General features: G+C 44.3%; 1 pseudogene; it reads left to right on the plus strand.

Moving 5' to 3' along the window:
* Positions 1 to 5,190: 5,190 nt before the first annotated feature.
* On the plus strand, positions 5,191 to 11,115 carry LOC135378832 (putative nuclease HARBI1; annotated as a pseudogene).
* The last annotated feature ends 2,827 nt before the right edge of the window (positions 11,116 to 13,942 follow it).

Consider the following 13,942-nt stretch of genomic DNA (forward strand, 5'->3'; position numbering starts at 1 on the left):
GCAGCGGTGGTGAGACGAGAGGGGTTCACTTCGATGGATGCATAGAGAACATGTAGTAATTGTAATTACTTTGTAACTGTTTATTTATTTATTTATTTATTTTCTGTTCAGTAGCAAACACTTTGTGTGTGGTAAGTGAAAGATCCTGTTTTGTTACCAGTAGTTGTATCTCAGCTGGGGGATATGGATATCCACCCTGAATACAGATGCAGGCCCCTATGACTACGTACATCAGTTGTGCCGCCCCCCATGCGTTGTTTACATTGCATCACTGATCCCTGCTATGTTGTAAGCCAGTATTGGTTTCTTGGGGACAATTACTGGTGAACTTTTGTTATTCTTGCAGCCCCTGTGCACACCCCTGACCATCCAGATTGGATGAAATGGCGAGCATCTTCGCACATCAAGATGCTGCGGTAGATACCATAAGTACGACAGATGCTTTCCAGCGGTAAGAACACGCTCTGATCTTCACAAGGAAAAATTCTATCATGGCTGCTCGTCAAAATCTGTGGAAGCAGCGAGCAGCAAGTACCACAATTAAGGCGGGTTATAGCAAGTAACGCAAGAACCAGAAGTTGCCAGGTTTGTTTATATTTTCTTCAGAATGGGGAGTAAAGGTTCTTTTCTTATGTGGTGCAGGTGGGCATTGTTTATCTTTAGTGTTTCTTCTTTTTAATGGTTTGGGGAACATATTTTCCATTTTGTTACGAGGTAGATCGAAGACAGGTGAAAAAGATACGCTATCATGTTGTCTCATGATGTTATGAGCCACTTGTGTTACTGTAATTTGGTTTTGCCCTCATTTTTGCCACATTTTTGGATGTCTGATGATTTCCAGAAATGATAAACTATTTTTAACTTGAGAACTACTGTATCTTGGGACACCTTATAAGTTTCTAACTGCTGTCTACAATAACAAATACGGTCAGTTGAAATGAGTAAGGCAACACTGAAATGACCGTAGGCCTGTAGAAAATGTCATGCCGGGCAAACAATGCATTTTGTACGGCTACTGATCACATGTTATTACAAAGATCAACATACACCTGATCATAATTATGGCATCCTTTTCAGGAAATTCACTTTTCGTAGATTCATTGTGCTTGAACCTGAAAAATAGCAGAAAGGTATTGTGAAACATGGGTACAGCAGGAAAGAAATTCAAAATGTGCTCAGACTATTTGCATTGAACAACTTGTCACAATATATTTGGTGTCATGTTTTCGCTTTCACACGCATATTTGTACAGCGACATGGTAAGAGTTTCTTTGCACTGTCCATATGTTGTCCTCATGTTCCAGCACAGAAGCGGTGACGTCCATGCCGTGCTGCATTGACCCATTACATATTTGACTGCAGTTGCCAAGTATGTTGAAGACTTCAGAGGCTTGCTTTACTCACCTCAATGCTGCAACGCTAGGAACCTTTGCGGGCATTTACTCAGTGTTCAGTGCTGCTGATCATCTGCAAGTGTGCCTAACCGTACATCCGGCTACAGTGAATTACATATTGCATCTTGCAGGCTTTGTGCAAGCAACGTGGCATTGAGCCTTTAATATGTGCAGGTTAGTAACCCATTTGTATTATTTGTCATCCCTGGTTATTAGAGTAGCACTGAAGTCATTTTCAACACCTTGTTTTCTTGGTATAAATCTTTTGAGCTGGCCAGTAAAATGCACCATAAGAATTAATTCATGCCGTAGAGTGATCACAAAAATTGAATTCAAAGTACAAAAAGAGACTGTGCGTTTCCAGCATTATGGCCTTCGTCGCTTATGTGCCAAGAAAACTTGAATCATCATCATCATTTCCAGCAGTGGAGAGCAGTACCAGCCTGTGATCTGCCTGGGATTCTCACTGACTGTACTGATTGGCCACGCTCTCTGATTGGTTCAAAGAAATATTGTCTCCTGGCTCCGTCATGATTTGGCCACACCTTCTATCCCCAATTGTCCGGGGAAACTGGCAAAACTGGTTAACGGCGGCAAAGAGACAGTGCGCTGACCCCTACTGACCAGCAAACCAGAACGAGTTGCCCCTGTAATGTCATCGGTGAGGTGACGTCATACTCCTCCTCCTCCACGTTATACCCAGATTGGCAAGGGTGAACACACTGAGCGATGTTTATGGGAGCTTTTGTTTCTTCTGGGAAACACATTGCACAAAAATCAAATGCTGTTTCAAAAATTTCACTCTTTTCGGTATGTCACAAACTTTCACCTGAAATTTTTTTTGAATGGCCCTCTGTACTCCTTTAAAGGAACAACGGAAGAGAATGCTTCATAGGGAACATCTGCTTTGTAAGATTTGTATTGCAACTTCAGAGTGCATACAAAGCCTCAGTTGGTCGATTACATTCATAATGACATGCCTGAACTGGTGGATAGTGCAGCATGAGGAACTAGAGCAATTTATTTGTATAACTTTTGTCCCAAAGAATATGTGCCCTGCACACCTGCTGGTATCCATTTTCTATCACATTGCTGTTCATCCACAAACATGATAGTTGTGGGATTCCTTCCATTAACTCCACCGAGGTTCCCTGACCAACCTGTCAAGCATCCCCCACCTGTGGCCCCAATGGTATGAACACGACAGGGATAGAGCAATACAATTTTATTGCTTACATGAAGAGGTGTTCCTCGTGTCGACAGCATCTCCAACTCCCACTGCCTTGGCAGCAGCTGCAACCCGTTCTTAATTGTTTTGTGGGAGGGGGTAGTGACCCTCCCCTGCTGATAACAGGAGCACCCACACACACACACCTCTCGTATTTGGATGTTGTATTGCAAGTTTGGTGCAGCACAATTGCTTGACTCTTTCCATGGATGTGTATCGGATGGTATGTTGTATACCGCGTAGAGATAGTGCGTAGTCATGAAGTGTTTCTGTATCGTGCTGTGTAGATCTTATCTTTGTAATAACACACACAAGCAATTTTTACACACAACAGAAGGTATTCAAGTATGTGTTGTTCAACAACATATGGCTCAGTTAAGGAATGCTGGTGCCCTATATACTTGCTTGCAGTTGACAGTGCATTAAATACGATGTGCCAAGATTCCAGTGCATGTTAAAGGAGTACAGAGGGTCATAAAAAAAATTTAAGATTAAGACGTCTGATGAAAGTGCGTGTGTCATTTTACTGAATTGCGTGAAAGGTTTTGATGCGTGCAATTTGTTTCCCAGAAAAAAATCACATAAATGTGGCTCCGCGCGTTAGCCCTTAACTCGCCACTCCAGGTATAACGAGGATGATGAAGTATGATGCCACGTCACTGATGACGTTATAAGGAGACTCGTTCTGGTTCACCAGTCAGTAGGGGTCAGCGTCTTGTCCCTTTGCCGCCGTAAACCAGTTTTGCCAGTTCTCCAGGAAGAATTGGGGATAGAAGGAGCGGCTGGATCATTACCGAGCCAGGAGAAAGGCTTTTTCAGAACCCCGAACAGTCGAGTAGCAGACGACAGCGGAGTAGCAGACAACAGTTCTCTAGATCAATCAGCGAGCATTCTCCTTATAGCGTCAGTGCGAGGTTCCAGGCAGATCACAGGCTGGTACTGTTCTCCACCACCGTTGCGCACGGTCGCTTTTTGCGGCGTATTTTAAATTCAATTTCTGCGATAATTATCACTCTGTGGTGCGAATTACTTTGCATGATGCATCTTTTGGCCCTACTTAAGTTTTATAGGAAGAAAACAGGGTGTTAAAAATGACTTCTGTGCTCCTTTAAGGGACCCTCAGGTGGACAAAATCAATTCACGGAACAGTCACTGTGGCATCGCTTGTGATCATACATCATAGTTGTCTCACAACGTGAAGCCACAAATTATTGTACCATTACTAGGGAATGACTTTTTCGGGTTAAACCAGATTTCTCCACAAATTCCAGCCCCTGCGAAATCCTCAAGTGACTTTCCTACTGAACAACAAAGGTTGCCACATGTAAGAATGAGTAACTTACGTTCCTGGTGCTACTAATACTGTACAGAACCACAGGAATACGGGACTGTACAAACAAAACTAAGTGCATGTGTGTTGTGTCTGCCCATATCGTTTGGTGTCCCATATTTCTGTGTCCACATCTCAGCTGGGCCAGGCACGAAGACTTTTGTGGACTGGTCACCTAGCAACTGGTCAACTAGTTCCTCATCAGTCTTTGCATAATAGGTGACCAGTACATTCTAATAATCATTGGAAAAAGGTTGACTTCAGTGTCTATGCTAGCAGATTACGCACGCTATGGGTGCTGGAGGTGGATGTCCCTGGCTCTAGAAACATCTTTAGAAAGCAGTAAAGCGCGACTGTCAGAACCTGACTAATAGAATGTTTTGCTCTGTGTGTACATGAGCTAATTTATACTGACAGTAAGCACGCACGTAATGTAACATTGAGTATAACTGCTGCAACAAGCAAACTTAAAGCGTGCGTCACGTGGGTAAGCAGAGATTTTCAGCTGCACGTGAAAAAAAAAGAAAAAAAATGCCAAAAATACATTTTTGATGTTGTGGGTTTCATATTTTTTTCATACATTCATATGTAAGAGAACTACACAGCATTACCTTTGCTGTGCCAATACCTGGCATTGTAGTCCTGAAGGGAACAGTCAGCCTCTCACAACAGCGCAAGAGCCGCCCATACTGCTTTAGAAGCATCTGGGAAACCAATTTTAAACACGTAATGATCACAAAGCAACTTGCCCATCAGTTCATCTGTTCATCAGTTCAAAGAAGGACACGAAATTACAGGTGACCTATTACTTTCTCATGGCGTATTCCATTGGCGGAGCTGGGTCAAAGTTTTGCTCCGGGAAGGGGTGAAAATTGTTCCATTGGCAGGATCGGGTTATGCGTTGAATGTTCCATTGGCAGAGCAGGGGAAAATGTTTTGCTCCAAGGAGCAATAGTGTTTGACCCAACAATTTCCTTGGCGCAATGCCAACGGAGAAGAAAAGGCATGCGCGGAATAAGTGATAAGCGCGGTGATGTGGCCACTTTTTTGAAGAAGAAGATGATTCTTTTTTCTTGTTCTTTTTCTAATTTTCCGCTGTGTTCAGGAAGGCTGTCGCGTTTAACGTGTGGCTGTTGAACTCTGGGGGCAATGGCTCGTCGCACGTTGTGTGCTTCGATTATAGCCTCTTGTGAGGCGCTCATAGACGATAATGACAGTTCTGACTCAGACAGCGACGTATGAGGACATTTGTCGAATCTCGGTGCCACATCCCAAAGAAGGTGACAAAAATCGTCGGCTACATTGAGGAGTGCATCAGGAACTATTCGGACGAAGAGGTAGGTGCATCGCTCTATTGTTTCAAACCGGGCGGTAGGGGGAGGGGGAGACGTTGGGCCTTCGAGCAGTCTGCCTGCTTTGACTGGCGGCACGTTGCTCTAGTGTTACGCTCCAAAGTGATGTAAGTGTCTTACTTATCGTCTCAGTTTCGTCGCAACTTTCGACTTTCACGACACGTTTGCTACAACGTAATCGGCAGGTTTGAAATATCAGAGTTATATACTAAGAACTAACAACACGGCAGCAGGAAACAGAAGACCCCAGAGGAGAACATCCTGGCATTTTTGTGGTGAGATGCGATAACGACCCGTTATCTTTATGCAGGGTCTGCCGAATGGTTAACCCCTATAGTGGTATGTCTGGTATAGTGGTATATCTTGGTAGGTATGTTGGAAACAAGTGCTGCATGAGAGACATTGCGGGAAGGTTCGACCACAGCGAAAGCATGCTCCACAGGATGTTTACAAAAGGGTACTGAATTATTTGGAAGCTATCGCAGGAAGTATTATACGGTTTCCAAATGATCTCGAGCAATTGTCTCAGAGTTTTGAGGAGGTACGACAACGTCTGTTGTTATCATGTTGTACGATGCTGCTTTAATTTTTGCATGTAACACGAAAGTCTCATCACACTCACATTCGTTATTTTCAGGCTTGTCCCATGGTGCACACCTTTTTGGTGTTGCCTTTATACCCGGATCAAGGGTGTTGTCTAAAACATACTTTAATTACGTGTATTCCTCATAAAACACTCTTATAATGGTGTTTAACAACAAATACACGGTTAATACCCCTGTCACACGTTCAACGTAAAATGACGATCGACTAGAAGCCCTTTGAGATTTTATATCGCCTTCGAACTCAAATGGATTGTCTTGCTGCCACACGGGAAGTTTTTGATGGCCTTTGAAAGTTTCCGCATTTGGCCTTCAAGATGCTGCGGCGCATCAATTGCGATGTAGCTCCTTCGGTTTCTTGTCGTCTGGCCACATTGTGTTTTGTTTATGGTTTTTCCTGTGGTATCCACTCGCAGGCGCGTCGTTGCGCTTATCTTCCCATTTTCGTTCGACACTGTGTTTCGCTGTGGTGTCGCGTTGTGTGAATCAGTTCGTGAATTCTACTATCGGGTGGCATCTGACGGCTCTCGTGCATATGGAAGGCGACAACAGCAATGACGCCAGTTTCAGGTTGTGGGTTGCGTGCCGGGCAGCCTCTATAGCGCAGCTAGACACTGAAACAGACATAATAGAAGAGCAACTTCTGTGTGTGAATAGTCTAACTACCACTGTCACTGCGATGTGTGACGGAAGTGTGGAGCGACGAATGTGGTGTCTGCCTCGCCACGAGAATTGGTTTGAGAAAACCATAGACAGATCGAAACTGGCAGAAGCTGTGCAGGGACCGTTGTTTCGCAGCCCACTTGCCATGATCAATAGAACAGCTGTACCCCCACTGATCCTATGCGATCAGGCCTTTCCATTGACACCAAATTTGATCAAACCATTCAGCCACAGAGGACAACTGGACGATAGTCAAGGGACTTTTAACTGTCATCTGTCACAGTCTAGATGTATTGTGGAGAATGCCTTTGGCAGGCTTAAAGCTAGGTTCCGGTACACCATGAAAAGAATGGAATGTGATGTTGATCATGCCAGACTTGTCATCTGCGCAAGCTACATATTGCACAGCATTTGTGAAGATTTTGGTGACGCCGTTCTGCATTGGTGATATGCAGAAGTTCAACAGAGCAACACTGCCTACGAGCAACCGCAGCATAGTGCTGATACAGAACAGGAGAATAGACATGCTGTGAGGGCAGCTATTGTGTACTACTTTAAGTGAATGTACAGGATACACCGAGAGAGGTTGCCCATTCATTTATTATCATGTATGACTATTTTCTCAAATAAGCTGTCAGTGCTGACATAAGCTGTTCTTGAAGTTTTATTTGCTGCTCCCTTTGCTCATGCTCTCTTTACTTACTTAGCTCATACTTTACTCATACTTAGGCTCTCCCTAAGAAGCCTTTGTTCCTGCAGCAGTGCTGCTTTAAAGCCATCCATACTGGATGGCCTCTTCCTCTTTCTTGTGCTTCTGCTTGTGCTTGGTGTTGCAGCCACTTCTTGTCTGGGTGTTGACATTGTACACCCTTCACTGGGGCTTTCTCCAGTACTTTCGCCTGATGTCCCAGCTACTGAAGGGCTATGCACGTTTGCATCCGGATGCGATTCAGGGGGGTGGAATCCCACAATGTCTGAGATTATCGTCTGGAGAGCTGCTGTCCCCATTCTCCATGTTGTGTATTATCTGTTATACAATGAGAAATTACTCCATAAATATGCAGTTTAACAGTTTCTCTGTCAGTCTTCTAAAACTGCACATGCTGCTTGGTCCTAAGCCATAATTAATATGTCTGAAAGGGAAACAAAAAAAAGAGCAACACTGTCAAGGAGCCCGCGATGAGGGAATCACACACACGTAACATGAAAAATTGTTAGGAGCAACTAAGATTTATTTGAACAAGAACTTTCGTACAAGAGACTGCACTTCTTCAGGTTCTTGTTCAAATAAATCTTAGTTGCTCCTAACCGTTTTTCATGTTACGTGTGTGATTCCATAATTAATATTGTGAAATGAAAGGTAATAGCATCAGAATATGAGCATCATGCTCATAGCACCATTTGCAAGAACTACCACTGCTCAAAATGGACCCTTTGTAGGAGCTCATGCTCATACACACACACACATACATAAACTGACTGCACGATGCATTTTCATGTCTTCCAGTCTGTTTTTATGTATGTATGTATGTGTGTGTGTATACATTCCCCCTCAGGCAGGAAATAATACCTACACCGTATATACATACAGTAAACCCCCGATAACTCGAAGTCGTAAAAACCGGAAAAAAATTCGAGATAAGCGGGGTTTCGAGTTAAGCGAACAGCGAAAATTACGTTGCCACGATGTTACCACAATGCGCTATGTTATGAAACGTAAAAAAAAAAGCGTTCCTACAGTAATAGGGCTCGTAAACAATTTCGAAGCTATTTATTTTTTAACATCATCTGAGACTGAATAACTCCGTAATAGCAATCTGCTTGGCATTCGCGTCTGTGAACAAGAAAGCATCTTCAAGCACTTCAATGCAACGCATGAGACGCTCCTCCCGGCACGTCACTACCGCGGCCACTCTCGATGATTTCTGTATCACTCAGTTCACCGCTACTGGAACATCGCCGTCGTAAAGCGCATAGTCCTCGATGTTGAAGTCCTAAGTCACTCTCCCCAAAAACATGCGAGGCGCATCACGTCGTTGCACAATTCATCACAGCCACTGAAGTGGTCTGCTGGCTCCGGTACGGCGGTGGAAGACCAGAAACCCGCATGAATGCTACTGGCTTGATGAACTTGCTACCAGGCCTTTGATAAGTGCCACCTTCTGCTTCAAAGTCAGGGACTTTCATGTGCGTTGTTCAGCCATCATGGCGCCGCGAAGAACAAAACGAAGAGATGCTCTGACGAATGCAGAGGAGGAGGAGGAGTGACGTTGGGTGGAAAGGGGAGGGCTGTCTGCCTGCCACAGCTAGCGGCGCGTGAGTCAGTAGGACTGAAAGGCTTTGACCTTGACCTAGCCTGGGGGACCGAAGAATGCACGTTATCAGCCGTAGGTACGCAGACCTACCGGTGATGGGATTTCGAGATATCCGTACTCGGGCAAAAAAAAGCTTGGACTTAAAAGGGCCCAAATATATAGGAAGCATTGGGACATGGATCGGGACGCAAGAAATATTCGAGATAACCAATATTTCGAGATAAGCGAGTTCGAGTTAACGAGAGTTTACTGTACTACTATTTTGCTTTTATAAAACTGTGTACGCATGCATGACATACAGTGCATTATATATTCCTTATAAGCCGTTCTGTACACTCGTTTCGAACAGTATAGGCTTTTAAATAGCAGTTCAGGCTCAGAACAATTTCACATCTTGCTCAACTGAGATAGAGCTCTCTTGAACCCTTGAAGGGTCATTGACGGGTAATGATCCAAGGAATGAATGGATCTTCCAGAAGTACTCCCAGGGAATTGCACCAGCACCAGTCGTTTGTTTCTTTTGCCAAAATCTGGAATAGTAAGATTTTAAGTGTTAACAGGCATATAGAACTATAGGATGATAAAAAAAGATGAGGTAAGGGTGTTGAATACTTGGAAGATCAGCAAGGAATGAGGCCGCTAACGAAGCTTCCACATAGCGATCGTTATCGTCATATTTAAAGTTCGCGCCCACCAAAGCCGCTATGATAGACTCGCACGAAAGCTCGTGGTGAATCACGGGCCGAAGTGATGCGTTTAACGCGCGCTATGTGGCAATGACAAGTTGAAGATCGGGAAGACTGCAATGAGAAGGTACCTTACCTGTACGTTTGGACCAGATTCTCAATCTTAGTGTGGACCTGAGCACGAGTTCAAGCCGGCATTCTGGAGCGCTGCAGCAATTTCTTCATAGACAGTCGTGTTTCTTTTTTGGCGGCGCAAGTCTGCCAAGCGGTCTTCCCATAAATCTATCAGCTGATGCGTTTCCTTTCCTCCCCAGAGCTGACGGCGCTTCGACGGCGTCTTCTTCGAAACTTCGCTCATCGTGCCGTGGCGGTGAAAGTTCAAACAAAAGCAGCCGTACACGAATATAAGAAGCGAAAACTAGAAAAATAAAGTAGCGAAATGAAACAATATGAAGACTAAATACGAAAACGTGTCTTGAAAAAAAAAAGCTTACAATAAATACAAAAAGCAGAATAAACCGCGTCTGAAACTGTAGTGTAGTGCGAAGAAATCTCGTTCACAGCGCATTTAGGGGGAAGACAATGTGTCCGAGAGTGTAGGGATCTGCGTCCCGACGGCCTTCGAGACCTCGAGACTTCGACTTCGAGACTTCGAGGGAGTTCTCTGGCTCTCCCTTGACCCACTTGACAGTCCAACCGAAGACCATCCCGAAACACCGTGTGGCAGCGCACAATTGCCAGCTGAGTAAATTGAAAATGGCCCAAAAGGCCTTCGAGATGCCCGTGTGACAGGGGTATAAAACGGGAGTGAAAGGGTGACTTATTACAACCCCCCCCCTTCTAACCCATACTTAACTCATCCGTCTTTCCCGCATACTTTATTTACGAAAACGAAGGGAGCTGCAGATTTGTTCCAAGTCGCCGCCAACAATAGTTCGTTTGGTGTCTGGGTTCTCAGGGGTGATTGGTTGCATTGATGGGTCTTACATTGACATTAGGTGCCCAGCTCAGAAGATAAAATCAACATATGTCAACCGACATGACGTACAATCACTAACCCTGCAAGCTATCTGCGATCACAGGAAACGGTTCATTGATACATTCACAGGGCCACCGGGTAAAGTCCATGACAGCAGGGTTTTCAAGCTCTCCTTTATTGCCGCAAAGTTTGCACAGTTGTGTGTCCCTGAAAACTCGACAGAATGCTGGTACCACCTCCTGGGCGATGGTGCCTATCCACTTCGTGAGTACATGATGACTCCCTACAAAGACTATGGAAAGTTGTCTTCCAAACAGAAAAAAATTCAACAACAAGCTTAGCAGCACCCGTGTGCTTATCGAAAACGCTTTAGGGCTCCTCAAGCAGCGTTTTAGGCAACTGCAGCACTTGGCGCTACTCACAGTTGACAGGTGCACTAAAATCATAATAGCGTGTTGTGTGCTCCATAACTTGGCAATTGACGCCGGTGAAACAGTCTTTGAAGATGCCTGCAGAGACGATTCGCGGATCAAGCGTAATGAAGACCTCAGGGAAGAGTGACCAAGAGAAGGAGCACTACGTCGTCTTGGTGCAATGAAGAGAGATCGAATCTGCAGTAGCTTTGGGTGAACATCAGGTGAAATTCTTTTCATAATTAATCATTATTCGAGGGTATTTCTCAGGAGGTCAATTATTTGCGTCAGCTTCTCCATTTTTTCATTGTGGCACTGATCCCTCTTTGATTCTTTTTCCATTGCAAGCGTGTCCATACGAGCAACGAATATCTCAGTCTGTTGGATGCGATTACCACTCAGTCGACGTTTCTTTGTTGTGTGCCTTGAGGCCGCAGTTGGGGTAAGCAGCCCCGGTTCATCACTGTCATTTATTGTCCCCTGTATGAATAAGAGTCACGGTCCTAGCTTAGCAGTTGAAAACAAGCTCGAGAGTCTAAACACATAATTTCCTTTGCAGAGGCTTCATAGAGCTATTAAATTTCTTGCTGTACAGACAAGAATTATCAGACTTAATGCTTAAAGCATGGTACCATCCACATAGTCAGAAACAAAAGCACTTTTCGGAAATAATTGAGGTACGGTTGTGCATCATTTCATTCTTACAACAGCACTTACTTGGGATTTATAGGTGGCCCGAGAAGCATCACACAGCACTTCTGACTCCGTTGCATCGTCCATCACACGGTGACATCAAGCTCATATCCATAGTGCACCTCACAGCGTGAGGAACCAGACTTCCTATTGTTGTTGATGGCTGCTTTTTTGCGTTTCAGGACGGTCTTGAAGCGCTTTTTGCGTTGCTCCGCAGTTTTCTCTAGGAGAAGGTTCTCCAGCATAACTTTGGATATTTCAAGCCACATTACGTTTTTATTCTTAAATTTGAGCATTGGACCCACTTGTGTGTGGTGAATCGCATACTGGTCAAGCAGAAACTTTGTTTCACCATCAGTCCATTCAGCTGTATAAGGGATGCAACTGTAGACACTCCTTCAACAAAACGCACTTTAACAAATATACCTGAACTGCTCCCGTGATGGCCACGTTTCAGTTTTCCAGGGGGTCCACTGGTTCCAGCTCCGCTGTCAGTACCCGTTGTAGCAACCTGCGTCTGGCTGGAGATAACTTTACCCGTGTCGTCATCCTCTGCCACAGCACTGTCTGATGGTCTCAGTCCTGGCAGACACAAATTCGAGAACTAAACAAACTGCTGTCGAGAGCATAAGAGTTTCGTGTGACACTGCTGAGCTAAAAGAAAGCTCTGTTCTTCAGTTCTCGGTGGCATGTGTCCTTTCACAGTATTATTAAAATAATAATACAGAGCTGACTTTAGCTTTTTGTAAGTTTTGGTTGGCTAATCTCTTCTGTTTATGGGCAACCGAAATTTGACTTTCTCGCGGGGAACTACGCTTACTTCCATGGAGAAGACCGAGAGACACGGACACAGAAGACGACACACACGTAGGTTCTCAGACACAGCAATAAATTTATTGGTTCATCTCAACTTAAAAGCTAAAAATCTTCGAAGGGGTGCGAGAGGGATAAAAGACGCATTGCTAACTACGTTTCCCCTGGTGGCAATCTCCAAGGATTCCCGAAACAACCTTCGGTGTGCGTAGGGTTCCCACGCAAGCACTGTAGTGTCCTTGAAGCAAGGCTGGCAACCTTTACAATCTCGTAAATGATCTACCAGTTCCGAAGACCCGGCCATTCTTTCATCATTTGCTGCATGTTCCCTAATCCGGTCATTGAGGCACCGGCGCGTCTGGCCAGCGTACACAAAGCCGCACTCAAGGGGAATAGAATACACAACGTTCTGCTTGCAAGGAACAAAAGGCTTCCTGTGCCTCACGCCACAAGATTCAGATTTAGAGCTGAAGGGGGTCAGACGACTTAATTTAAAGGCATTGGAAAAATACAACTTTGATATTATAGTATTTAGCGACAGCAAGAATGTTGTGAGCAACTGCATGAAAATAGGGAATTACAACTACATTATGAGAGGTTCCATCATTCCATGGTCTACACTGTGAACTTTCAAGCAATTTCATGGCCCTCTTCGCAATCAATTGGTTGTCATACCCGGCCTGCGTGAGTCTTTCACATTGCTTCCGCAAACTACTCCAAACAAAATGAAAACAGCTTTTCTTCGTTGCAGCATTCAAGAGGGATGTACACACACCGAACTTAACAAGTTTAGAATATGCGCTTGAGTAGGGCAGGACCGGCTTGCAGTTTTCTTTTCCATATGACCAACAAAAACCCGGGTTACAATGAAATGTGAGGTCCAGGAGCCTCAGCATCCCATGAGAGGGTTGCTGTACACAAAACTTTAACTCGGGTGCTACTGTACTAACAAACTGTAAGGTAGAATCCACACATATAGAACCAGCATCAGAGATAACAATGATATCATCAACAAACCGACGAATCAAAACACACTTTTGGCTCCCATACCTCGTAAGCTTGCCCAGCTCAATGTCCAATGTATTTAGATAAATTTCTGATAAGACAGGAGCAACTGCGGATCCAATGCATACACCATTTTTCTGAACGAACAAACAATTGTCAACAGAAATAACAGTAGATTTCAAATAACACTGTAGAATACTGAGAAAATCGTCGCGGGAAAGACCAACTTCAAACTGAAAAACAACCAACTGATCTTCAATAAAATGTTTGACTGTCCTGAGTAGAACCTTTACGTTCAGCGAATAATACAAATCTTTTATATCAAGGGAAAACATAGTTACCAGAGCACTGTGGAAGGGCTCTAAGCTCTCGATCAGTTCCTCAGAATTCCGTAGCGAGAGAGAACCAGGAAGCTGTAGAACTTTTAGTCCGCATTGGAGAAATTTTGCAACGAGTTTCTGCCAGGTAC

This window comes from Ornithodoros turicata, chromosome 1, assembly GCF_037126465.1.
Source record: "Ornithodoros turicata isolate Travis chromosome 1, ASM3712646v1, whole genome shotgun sequence".
Taxonomy (NCBI): domain Eukaryota; kingdom Metazoa; phylum Arthropoda; class Arachnida; order Ixodida; family Argasidae; genus Ornithodoros; species Ornithodoros turicata.